At 45.5% G+C, this 11,820-nt stretch overlaps 1 protein-coding gene across 1 annotated transcript in view; it reads left to right on the top strand.

Annotated features, from left to right (window-relative positions):
• The first annotated feature begins 3,901 nt into the window (after positions 1-3,901).
• Positions 3,902-11,820, top strand: part of LOC100754902 (ubiquitin-like modifier-activating enzyme ATG7) — a 222,672-nt gene continuing 214,753 nt past the window's right edge. Inside the window, exon 1 of the mRNA XM_027429133.2 lies at positions 3,902-3,956. The gene's annotated coding sequence lies outside the window, so the exon portion shown is untranslated. The remainder of the gene's footprint in view (positions 3,957-11,820) is intronic.

The raw sequence follows: 11,820 nt of genomic DNA, 5'->3' as shown, positions 1-11,820 counted from the left end.
TGTGTGTGTGTGTGTGTGTGTGTGTGTGTGTGTGTGTGTGTGTTTGTGTGTGTGTTGTTATAGCTTCTCTGGGCTCTTGCCGTGGGGGCATCTATGGCTGGTGTACCTGGAGAGGACACGAATAGATTTGGGAGTCTTGCAGTATGACTTTCTTTCTGCCTGGTCCCTTAGTGCCTCAATCTTATTCACTGTCATAGACGCCATGCTGGACAGCCGGTTACCCCTCACATCCTTCAGTCTCACCCTGGCACAGTGCTGGCTTACTTGCAAGCGTGTAAACGTGCAAAGTTTAAACACGGATAATGAGGTGTGTCCTGTGCTTCCCATGCTTGCACGGGAAGCTCTCACACCTAATGACAGAGACATCTTTGCACCTCCACAAACTGCTTTTGCTCCCTTGTGCAACTTTCTGAGTGAAGCACGTCACATTCAATTCATACAGTAAATCCCAGGGATGATTTGCTTTTCTTCCTGGACCCAGCGTTCTTGCTGTGGAACCTGGCATGCCGTGGAGGTGTTTTTTTATGGGATGGGGCTCAAGGTCACACACACACATCCCCCAGGATGTGATGGTCCAGAGTTCAATGGACAAATACATGCACCTCTGCTCAACTACCAGCTTGCATACTTCTTTACATGCATGCATGCATGCATGCATGCATGCCTGCTGCCTGCCTGCTTTCTTGTTTTCTGTCTGGCTTGCTTCCTTGCTGGCAAGCTTGAAGTCCTCCTATCTATCATTTCCCTTGATGGATTCTGGACAGTGTCTCCTGGAGCACAGGCCCATGGGAAGCTCTCTGTGTTGTTGTGGATGAATGTTTTACTTCCGTGCCCCGCCTTCCAAACATAAATGTACTTAGATTCCAGGTGTGGACTTTCACATGGGTTGCTCAGTGTCCTGCCCAGTGTTCACACCCTTGAAAGGGGTTGCTCAGAAAATGTTGGGTATATGACCCGTCTCCGTTTAAATCACTCATTCCTATTGGAAGCCATTTGTGCTTTCCCTGTGCCTTGGACACCTATTGAGGTAGCTTGTGTCATAGAGAGTTAAGTGACTGCAGTGTCACTCCACCCTGTTTCTACTCTTCCATTTCAAGGCTGAATCCTTCTGCTGCTGCAATGAGAGCTGGGAACTGGGAAGGGAACACAACTCCATGAACAGTCTTCTCTGGTTGGTTTGAGTTGTGGTTTGATATGAGGGCAGGAATGGGGCCTCAGGGTTAGGCCGAAGGTACCTGCTTTTCTTGAGGCCTTGTGTGCCTGGAGCTCTGGCTGTTTTCCCCATCCTGGAAGGTTCCCAGCCACTGTTGTCTATCCTAAAGTCAGCTACCCGGTCCTAGCTTGGCTCTCAATGGTCAGCGGTAGAGGTGTCACTGTCATCCTGGCTCCAAAGCCCCTTCCTCTTCCAGCTGGGAACTTTGCCTGTCTCACCTTCTGAATTGTGTAGCTCTGCGACTGCCTTCACGCTACTCTTGTTCAGGGTTGAGATGCCAAAGCACAGAGAATGCGGGTTCAATACTGAGTGGATCTTCCTGAGACCAGAACACCCAAGAATCAGTGGAATGATGCTGAGAGCCAGGAAGCATGGCAGATGCCTGGAGAGTAGGTGTGAGGGTGGGGACTGCAAAATGCAGGCCTACAGGTCCAGGCAGGCGGGTCCTTGAGAACAAGATCCAGGCAGGTGACCTCCTGGTCCCAGGAAAAGCCTCTAAGGGCCAGATCTCCGATGACATAGCAGTTGGACATATGAGCTCTGCCAGCGTCCTAGAATCAGCATGGTGGTAGGTTGGGAAGCGCTATTTTCCTGTTGAGGTTAGTCTGAGGGCTGTGGTGGTTTGGGTGTAGGAAGAGGGCAAACTGGACACTGTCTGCTCTTGAATGTCCTGTCCTCTCCCTGGAGCATCCTGAGTGTTTTGTGCCTTCTGGGCATGCCTGCCTCTGTTTGTTTGCATGCCAGTGACTGAGGTGCCATGTTCATCCCTGTCACTTCTGCAAAGTCTGGTACTGATCTCGGAGGTCTTGGAGAGCCCTGTCTTCCCGGTGGGTCCTTGTCTCCCAACCACTACAACATCGGATTCAATGAAAATGAAAAAAGACAATGTCTTCCCATAACCTTTCCAGCTGGTTGACACTGAAGATGGTCAACATGGGGTCCTCTGGAGTCGCTATCAGTCTGGCAGCACCTTGGTGAGAATTTTAGCCAGAGGCTGCAGCAGGCTGGAATTGCACCTCTTTCAGCTAGGTGCTAGGGACCCATTTTTCCCAGGTGTCTCTGCGAATGTGCACAGCCAAAACCCACATTTGAAAAATAAAGAACAGCCTTCCAGCTCAGCTTTTGCCCTTTGCCCTTTGTCGTCTAGCTACCTATATATTTTTGTGGCGTATTTTTGACTGTAATCCATAATTTGATTTGCTGTGACTAACAGCCAGCTCCCCATCTCAGACATTTTCTTTCCTGTTCCTCAGTGTGTTCTGTCATTCAATTGGTTTTCTACTCTTGTCTGCTATTTTCAGGCATTCTTCATTAAGCTGTGTGTTTATACTTATTTAGTTCCTACTTTTTCACTGTTAACCTCAGTTCATGGTTACTTTGTTTCCAGGAACTACTTCATAAATTTTTAAAGATTTTTTCATTTATTAAGTACACAGTGTCCTTCCTGCATGTATGCCTATGCTATAGAAAGGAACACATGTGTTGATCCTGATGGTTGTGATCCCCCATGTATTTCCTGGAACTGAACTAGGATCTTTTTGGAAAAGCATGTAGTGATCTTAACCACTGACCTATCTCTCCAGCCCCTACTTTCCTTTTCTTTGCTCCTTTTTTTGTCTCATTTATAGGTGGCAGATAAAATGCTGAGTTTTCATTATTTTTCCTTTGGAAATAGGATTTACTCTTTAGTAAGGAATCAATATATGGTCCTTCCTCTTAAGAGTCCCTAGCAGTTCTCTAAAGGCACTGTGAGCCATGAATTGTGTCCCTAGTCAGTGATCTCTGCAATTGACATGTGGCAACAATGTGTTTTCGTTGAGCTGGGATAGTCCTGCATTATAGAACTAATATATATCAAGTGTACTTCTGTCTCTAAGAAATTCCCTTCCTACATGCCAGATATCCCAGGCCAGAATATTTCATCACTCTTATTATCCTGTCATAATTTTATCATGGTTTTCCTGTAGTATGGGTTTTTTAAAAATTGTTTTTGTGTTTTGTCTAAAACAAAACTGTCTTTTGAGACAATTTCTTTTTGTAGTATTGTGTGTCCTGTAAGTTGCTTTGTAGCACAGGGTGACCTGAAACTCATAGGCTACCCTAGCCTCCCCAATGCAGAGATTAAAGACATAAGTCACCCGGTCTGCCTGATAGTAGGCTCTTAAAAAGTGGTTTCATAGTCACTGCAGCTGCTGACCGCAGTAGGTTTGGGGTATTTTCAATAGTAATTGGTTTTCCAGGATTGTAGGCTTTCCCTATGCCAATCAGATACTTTTGTGAGGTGTGGTTGTGCAAGTTTGTAATCCTAACATCGGGGAGGGGAAGTGAATCACAGGCAGGTGGACTTCTGTTTGTTCGAGTCTAGACTGATGTGTGTAAACAAGTCCAGGACAGCCCTGGCTATGTAATTTGACTTTTCTTTATATTTAAATTAATAGCAAAAATAAACTCAAATCTGTTTCTACAACTGCACTGTAGAAGTCCCCTGGGAATTTGATAATAATGACAGTGTTTTTGTTGTCCTCTGGAGTCACTAGCATGAAAGTGTAATCTTCCATAAAAGCCCAAGGTTTGCAGGTTTTAGCTTTCAGGTGTTACGCCACCCCTTAACGCGGTCCTAGAGACCATTCTTTATTATTCATGTACGCATGCGCTCCGGCTTCCGGGTTTGTGTGGGCCGAGCTACTACGTCATCGGGCTGCGCGGCGCGGCTGGCTCTGTGGTTGCCGGAAGTTGAGCGGCGGTAAGTAAGTGGTGGTTGCGGAGCAGGCGCGGGGCTGGCGGGGTTCACTTAGGAAAGTTAAGGCTAGTTTTGGGCTGTTCTGGAATTTTCTTCATTTGTCTATACACGTCCCCCTCCTTCTACGGCAGTAAGTGTTCTCATCCCCGCGTCGGCAGACACCTCGGGTCGCTCTTTCTGTCAAGTCCTGCCTTTGCGGTGTGTGTGGATGGTCCCATAAGTGAAGTTGTGCCTCTGGTCTGTGAACGACTTTGGTCTTGTTATTTATCTGATGAGGAGGACATGGTTCTTCCTTTAAGGCTTCTCTAAGAAAGGTTCTGCATTCCCTTAAAGGGTCCATAGGTTACAAAGTAATACAGGAATCAACCTGATAAGGCAAATGCACGTGTCAGGAAGTTTCTGAGCCGGGTAAGGTGGCATAGAGAGGTGATCCCAGCCGCAGGGAAGCTGAGCCAAGTGAATTGTTATTTAGGACCAGCCTGGGCAATCTGACACAGACCTTTTCGCAAACTGGAAATGGGGCCTGGGGTGTAATTCAGTGCCAAAGCATTTCCTCAGCTTTCCAGAACTCCAGGTTCAACGTCTTACCAGCACATTCCAAATTGAGAACGAATTCTACATGTGTTACCGTGTGCAATCTTATTTTAATTCTTTTCAAATATTCATAATTGCGAGTGTATGTATATTCGTGTGCTGGCATGAATGTAGGTATCAGTAGAAGCCTCCAGAGATAAGACATATTAGATCCTGACAGCACTGGAGCTACAGGAATGGATGCTGGAAACCAGGCCCAAGTCCTGCAAGAGCTGTACTGCTGAGTCGAGACACCTTTCCTCTGCAAATTAATTTTTTTAAAAAAGACTGAATGCCGTGTATCCCATGCTGGCTTTGAACATTCAGTGTAGCAGCGTCTGGCCTTTGAGTTTTTTATACATCTGCTTCCACCTCCTTGGGTGCTGGGATTACATGTGTCTACCACTATTGCCTCGTTTATCTGGTGCTGGATTGCACCTTGGGCTTCATACATGCTGGGCAGTGCTATATCAACTCAGAGTTACACTCCCATTCCAATCATCTGATTTTTTTTTTTTTTTTTTTTCTCCTTGAGTCAGCCCTGGCTGTCCTGGAACTCATTTCGTAGACCAGACTGGCCTTGAACTCTTAGAGATCCACCTGCCTCTGCCTCCCTAGCACTGGGATTAAAGGTGTGCACTGCCAAGGCCTGGCCAATCACCTTATTCTTATAGCCTGTCCAAATGCACTTTCCTTCTCAAATGTACTAATTTGGTGGATTTTTGTTGTTGTTTTGACTTTTGTCCTTTTAATTTTCTTTTTAACCTGTAAACAGACATGTGTGTAGCTGTAGACTTGACAGCTCTGTCTCAGGCTTCTCCTTTCCCATAGATTGTATGTTTTTTTTGTCTTAGGACACCTCAGTCCACTGTCCTTAGTTTGTGAATGCTCGTGACTTCCTGTTGCTACCAGCTTTCCTCTCCCAGTTCTTACTCAAAAAGTCATGTGAGGAGCTTAGGACTGTGGCCAGCAGTCACAGCTCATTGCCCTGTTGGAGTCACACTTGCTCTCAGTTGACCCATATAGGTTTGAAAACTGCTAGATTGCCTCCCTCTTTCTCTGTAGCTGATTGCATTTAGTTATTTACCCATAGCGAGCGCTACTAATACACAAGGATTTTCATATCACTTATTAGCAAATCCCATCATAATCTTTCTAGGTGTCTGGCATACTGTGTATGCTTAAGAAATATGCACGAATGCACTTAACAAAAGGCACATTTGAATGCCCAGGCTTTACTGCTAAGCTCTAAAGATGAAACGGGATCCCATAACTCCCCTTAGGGGTGATGGTGGTGGCGATTGTCAGTAAATTGTTCACTTTAATGAGGTGGTAGTGTCTGCCTTAATCTCAGTCCTGGGGAAGCTAAGGCAGAGATGGATCAAGAGTTCAAGGTGCTAGGTGTGGTGGGTCATGGGCTTTTATTTTGAAAGTGTTAAAGTGGGAAGCAGGGCAGTGAGAACATTAAACAAGGAGGGCATGTGTTGTCATCTCTAAGTCACTGAGGCAGCAACTGGGTACCTGTCAGAGTTTTGTGGCAGTGATCCAGGTGACAAAAACAGCAGCCTCAGCTTATGTGCAATGTGGCAACAACAGCAACAACAGAGCTCTTTGCTTATGGTCTCCGATTATGCTTGCCTTCTCTGAGGTTAGACTTAGTGTCACAGTTGGTCTCAGTCTTCCCCCTTCCCCAGGGAAATGAATTTCATGGATGCTTCCTGTTCCTCCTGGTTTTTTTTTTTTTGTTTTTTGTTTTTTGTTTTTTTTCTCTCCCTCTCCCAATGTCTGAAGATAAACTTGTGTAGTTCTAGCCAAGTTAAGAGGCAATTGGAATTTTCATGTTTGTTGCAGACTACACAAGTCCTAGTCACCGACTCTTGGTCCAAATCCAGAATTTAGGGTACTCCCTACCTTCTTTGCCCAGGCCACCCTGCACCACCCTGCACCACCCCACACCACCCCTCTTTGAACTGGCTTCTTCATGTCAGGCTGGACATATGTGGAAAGGAAGTCTTTTCAGGGAATCTAGCTGTGGGGGAGGGGTGCAGATTCCTTGGCATTTCCTAAAACCCCGTTAGTGACCTGGTAAGCACCAGCAAGTTCTTACTCTAGCGTAGGCTGGCCTCAAACTCATCATTCTCTTCCTTCACTGTCCTCAGGGCTGGGATTGCAGATGTGTGCTGAAGTCCCCTGTCTACCCTTCTCCCTTTGGCCTGCTATAGTGTGTGTGTGAGCCAGTGCACGCTCGAGAGCATGCATGAAGCCCAGAAGCAGACAATGGGTGTCCTGCCTGCCTTTACTTATTCATTTGCAAAAGGGTCTCTCACTGAATGTGGAGCTAGGTTGTCAGCCAGCAAATTCCAATGCCTCCACAGCATTCAGGTTACAGGCACACATGGCTTTTCCTGGCTTTTTACATGGTATGTGGGGTTTGAACTCAGGTTCATGCCTGCTCACTAAATGCTGTTACAACTGAGCCACCCCCTCAGTCCCAGTGTCTCTTCCTGATCCAGTACTTGGTACTGCTGCTTCCACCTGCCCCAACTAGAAGTATATCTGGCTGTTTTTATTTTGCTTTGCTTTGTAACCACAGGATATCATTTTTCTTTTTTCTTTTAATTGAGAGGGAAACAGCCAATTTCACATTTTGTTGTGTGAGGCGCAAAACAAAACAAAAATCATCCCACCCAGCCTGTCCCTAGGTCCTTGTTGAGAGTGCTCTTCTGGTTTGTAAAGCCTTAGCTGAAGGGTGTTCTTGGGAAACAATCTAGCCTAGTGATTGAAATTTAGACATCTCCCCTCCCCCGACCTGTGCAGACCTTTGCCACATGCTACATACTCTGCTTGTTTCCCTTTCAAGTTGTCATGCTGCTGTTCCCAGCATGCATTGCCTAACACAGTTAGTTCTGAAGGTGGGCCTATTGCTATCTGCTACCAAACCCTGAAATATTGCCTGCATTGTGGGTGGGGCAAGAGAACGGGTAAATGTTTGCTGAAAAACAGGAAACCTGTGCGTCTTCAACACATTTTGATGATGTTAGCTCATCACTCCCATGGTTGTGGACTGAACTCAAAGCCCTGTACTTGCTCAGCAAGGCCTCTGTAGCCAAATTAAGTCCCTAGCTCCTTTGCTATATGTTTTATGGCCCTCTCACACAGCTACTATGTGCATTTTCTGGCTGAATAATACTGCAGTCAGTAGCATCTCATGTGCAGATGTAGAAAAGTCTCAAAAGTTGAAAGAAAGACTTGGGTAGGAAGTGGCAGACATGAGATTTGAACTCTAGTCTTTGGCTTGTGAAACTGTATTCTCCTCTCTCTCATTCACCCACGGTGTACCAGACTGCACTGTGTTCTTGCCTCTATGTTTTAGGTCTTCTTAGAAAAAAATTCCTCCCTGGTTCCATAGACTGAACCAAGTGCCTCACTCAGGTTGAGCAGGTGCCCAACTACTGAATTACATCGCCATCCCTGAAACTTTTAAAAATTATATATTTTTATTATTTAAAACAATTTTAAAATTGGAATATATTTTGATCATAGTCTCCCCCTTCCCCAGAGTCCTTCCAGATCCTCTTCCCATCCCTACTCATCCAACTTTAAGTTCTTTTTTAAAACAAAAATACAAAAACAAAGCCCCAAAACAAAAAACACAGAATGAAACATCCAAATAAAACAAACAAAGCCAACCAAACTGTAACCAAATGAAAGTACACAAAAAACTGTGAAGTCAACTTCTCCTAAATATGAGGCCTCCTCTGGAGTGGTTGATATACCCAGTATCACTGCATTGGAGAAGGCTGATTTTCCCTTTCCCAGAAAGTATAAATGACAGGGAAGTTGTTAACCTTTACCCTAGTGGCTGGGTTTAAATGCATGTATTCATTCATTTTAAAAAATAAAATATAAGATAAAAATTATCACATGGAAGTTGGAACCAACAGAAGGAAAAGAGCCCAAGAAAAGGTGCAAGAATCAAGACTCACCAGTTCGCATGCTCAGGAATTCCATAACAACACTAAAATGGAAGCCATAATAATATGCTAAGGATGTGGTGCAGACCTGTGCAGGCTGCTTCAGTCTCTGAGTTCATGTGAGTTTTGCTCATGTTGAATTAGAAGATGTGTTAGTCAGGGTTTCAATTGCTGTGAAGAGCCATCATGACCAAGGCAACTCTGTGTGTGTGTGGGGGGGGGGGTTGTTTCAAGACAGGGCTTCTCTGTGTAAAAGCCCTGGCTGTCCTATAACTATTTGTAGACCAGGATGGCCTCAAACTTACAGAGATCCCTTCCCAAATATTGGGATTAAAGGCATGTGCTACCATGTCTGGCAACCACAGCAATTCTTATAAAAGAAAATATTCATTTGGATGGCTTACAGTTCAGTGGTTCAGTCCATTATCATCGTGGTGGGACATGGCAGCGTGCAGGCTGATATGGTTTGGAGAGGTAGCTCAAAGTTCTATTCTTGCATAGGTAACAGGAAGTGAACTGTCTCACTAGCATGGCTTGCATATATGAGACCTCACATATATGTGTCTGCCTCCACAGTGACATACTTCTTCCAACAAGACCACACCTACTCCTAAAGGCCACGCCTCATAATAGTGCCACTCCCTTTGGAGGCCATTTTCTTTGAAACCACCCCAGAGGGCCTTGTTTTCTTGGTGTCTTTCCTCCTCTCTGGCTCTTACACTCTTTCATGGGGTTGGTTCCCTGGGCTGTGAAGGGAGGAATTTGATTGAGATATATCATTTAGAACTGAGTGTTCCAAGGTCTCTCATTCTCTGTGTAATGTCTGGCTGTGGGTGTCTATATTTGTTCTCATCAGCTGCAGGAGGAAGTTTCTCTGATGATGGCTGAGCAAGAGCAAGGCACTGATCTATGAGTACAGCAGAATATCATTAGGTATTATTTTATTACTATGGAAATTTTGTTTGTTTTTTCTTCTTTTTTTAGACTAGGATTATTTGGTTTTGCCCTAGGTCCCTGGGCTATCTAGTCTCTAGTTCTTATTCACCCACAGAGTGTCAGGTATGGCTTCCATCTTATGGAGTGGGCCTTAAGTCAAATCACTTATTGGTTGGTTCCTCCTACAAACTTTGTGCCACCATTGCCCTAGCGTATCTTGTAGGCAGTACACCATTGTGGTTCACAGGGTTTGTGTCAGTCCTAAAACTTTAAAAGGTAAGTGTGTGTGTGTGTGTGTGTGTGTGTGTGAGAGAGAGAGAGAGAGAGAGAGAGAGAGAGAGAGAGAGAGAGAGAGAGAGAGAGAATGAATAAGGGTGCAGATGTGTGTAATGATAACTAAAGAAAGGTGAAGTGTGTACCAAGGTATGCCACTAAGCAAACATGCCATGAGCAACAGAGTTAGTGCAAGAGGTTTACTGGGGGAGAAGGGAGAAGAGTGAAAGAGAGAAAGGCCATGTCGGAGTGGAGACATGAGGAGGGCAGGCAGTCAGAAAGACAGAGAAACAGAGAGAACGGGGAAGAGACGAGAAGAGAAGCAAGAATGTCAAGAGAGAAGCAAGAGGCAAGAGAACAAACTGTGTGCCTGGTGGGCACTTTTAAGGGGTGCACATGTCCCATAACTGATGGTGGGAAGACACCTGGCGACAGGTGATGATGTAACTTAACTGCTTTGGTGGCAGAGGCAGGCTGCTGCCCCAGCAGAAACTAACAGTGTAGGGGTCAGATGACAACCTGAGATGACAATCCTGGCCTTCCACCTTGTTTGAGACAGGCATGGTTTTCCACTGTGTGCACCATGCTAGCTGGTGGGGGAGCATCTGGGAATTCTCCTGTCTCCACTTCCTATCTCCCTGCTGGAGCTCTGGGCCCTGGGAACTTCTTCCTTCCTCCTTTTCTGTGAGGGTTCTCAGCAGGAGCAGACTGCTCCATTCCCAAACAGCCTGTGCTGTGGTTGGTTGTTGGTCTCCTTTAAGGGAAGGAACCCCAGGTGGGCATATCTTAGGCAGAGTTGGGGATCCATGTTTGTGGATTCTTGTTGGCTATCACAAAGAAGGTTTGGAAAATGGATTACAGCTATGCCACTGAGTACCTCCAGGATGCCAAGCCCTGGAGAAGACATTCCCATCCCCCTCCATCTTCAGAGTCATCCTGGCATCCTGGGTTGTGAAAGCTGCCCGCGCATTACAGAATGGGGACTCTAGGTTTCTCAACTGGTAGCAAGTGGGTTTATAGGCTGGCTTCTAGAGGCTTCAGACCAGATTTTCCAGTGTGCATCCTGCCAGCTCTGCTTCTGACATTTTTCTCTCTGAACCAGTAAAAACTCCCCTGTTCTCTCAAAGTGAGCAAACAAAATACATGAGACACAGAAAAATGACAGTGAGGCCATTTGGGGGATGGTAGGCTGCTATGTTTATCTGCTTCCCTCTCCAGGCCCACTTTTCCTGAAGAGAGCTTTTTGTTTTTCTGTGGCTGCTAATTTTCTATCAGTGTGCCTCCTTCATTTCTAACAATCCTACACTGGCCTGCAATTTGCTGTGTCCAATCCAATTAGGCCCATGCTGAGAGACAACTGCTGGGCAGCCTCACCACACCGCAGCCAATACAGCTCCTATTTATTTCACGAACATCATAACCCAAGTACCTCCTTCTTCAGCATGTTTGGTAACAAAATGCCAGAAGTGTGCTGCGAAAGTACTAGTTCATGAGGACAATCCTATTTAAAGCTGCTGCTTCTGAGTTAGGAGGAAGTCATCATCTGCTAAGTCCGGTGGGAATGTAGCCTCTGGGGTCCTTGGTGGAGCTGTCTTTGTCTTTCTTTTTTCTTTTTTTTGGTTTTTGATTTTTGGTCTTTTTGAGACGGAGATTCTCCGTGTAGCCCTGGCTGTCCTGGAACTTACTCAGTAGACTAGGCTGTCCTCTGACTTTGCTTCCTGAGTGCTGGGATTAAGGGCATACATACACTACCACCACCTGGTGGCTTTATCTTAACATAGGAGGTTTTCTTCCTCATTTTTTTATTCAGATTTAACCCACACATGTACTGATCATGGTGACTATGTCTTTACAAAGGTACATGCTCCATGAGCAACACAACTCATGCACAGAGTCTTCTGCTCCCTGCAAGGCTTCCTCATGCCCTTTCTTGGCCATCTACTTACTCCCACCTTGGAATTGACTTAGACTTAGCATCTTGTTGATGGGGTTTTCCTGCTGTAGAATAAAGCTGTGTGTCCAAATGTTAAAATGGGTCTTCTTAGTGTAACCTTTTGCAGAAACACTGCCAGAAGACCCTGTTTATCCCTCTACTAGAAAATCCATTCAGG

The sequence above is a fragment of the Cricetulus griseus genome, chromosome 8 (genome assembly GCF_003668045.3).
Source record: "Cricetulus griseus strain 17A/GY chromosome 8, alternate assembly CriGri-PICRH-1.0, whole genome shotgun sequence".
NCBI classification, from domain to species: Eukaryota; Metazoa; Chordata; class Mammalia; order Rodentia; family Cricetidae; genus Cricetulus; species Cricetulus griseus.
Note: the sequence above shows the minus strand (reverse complement) of the source record. Positions and strands in the feature narration are given on the sequence as shown.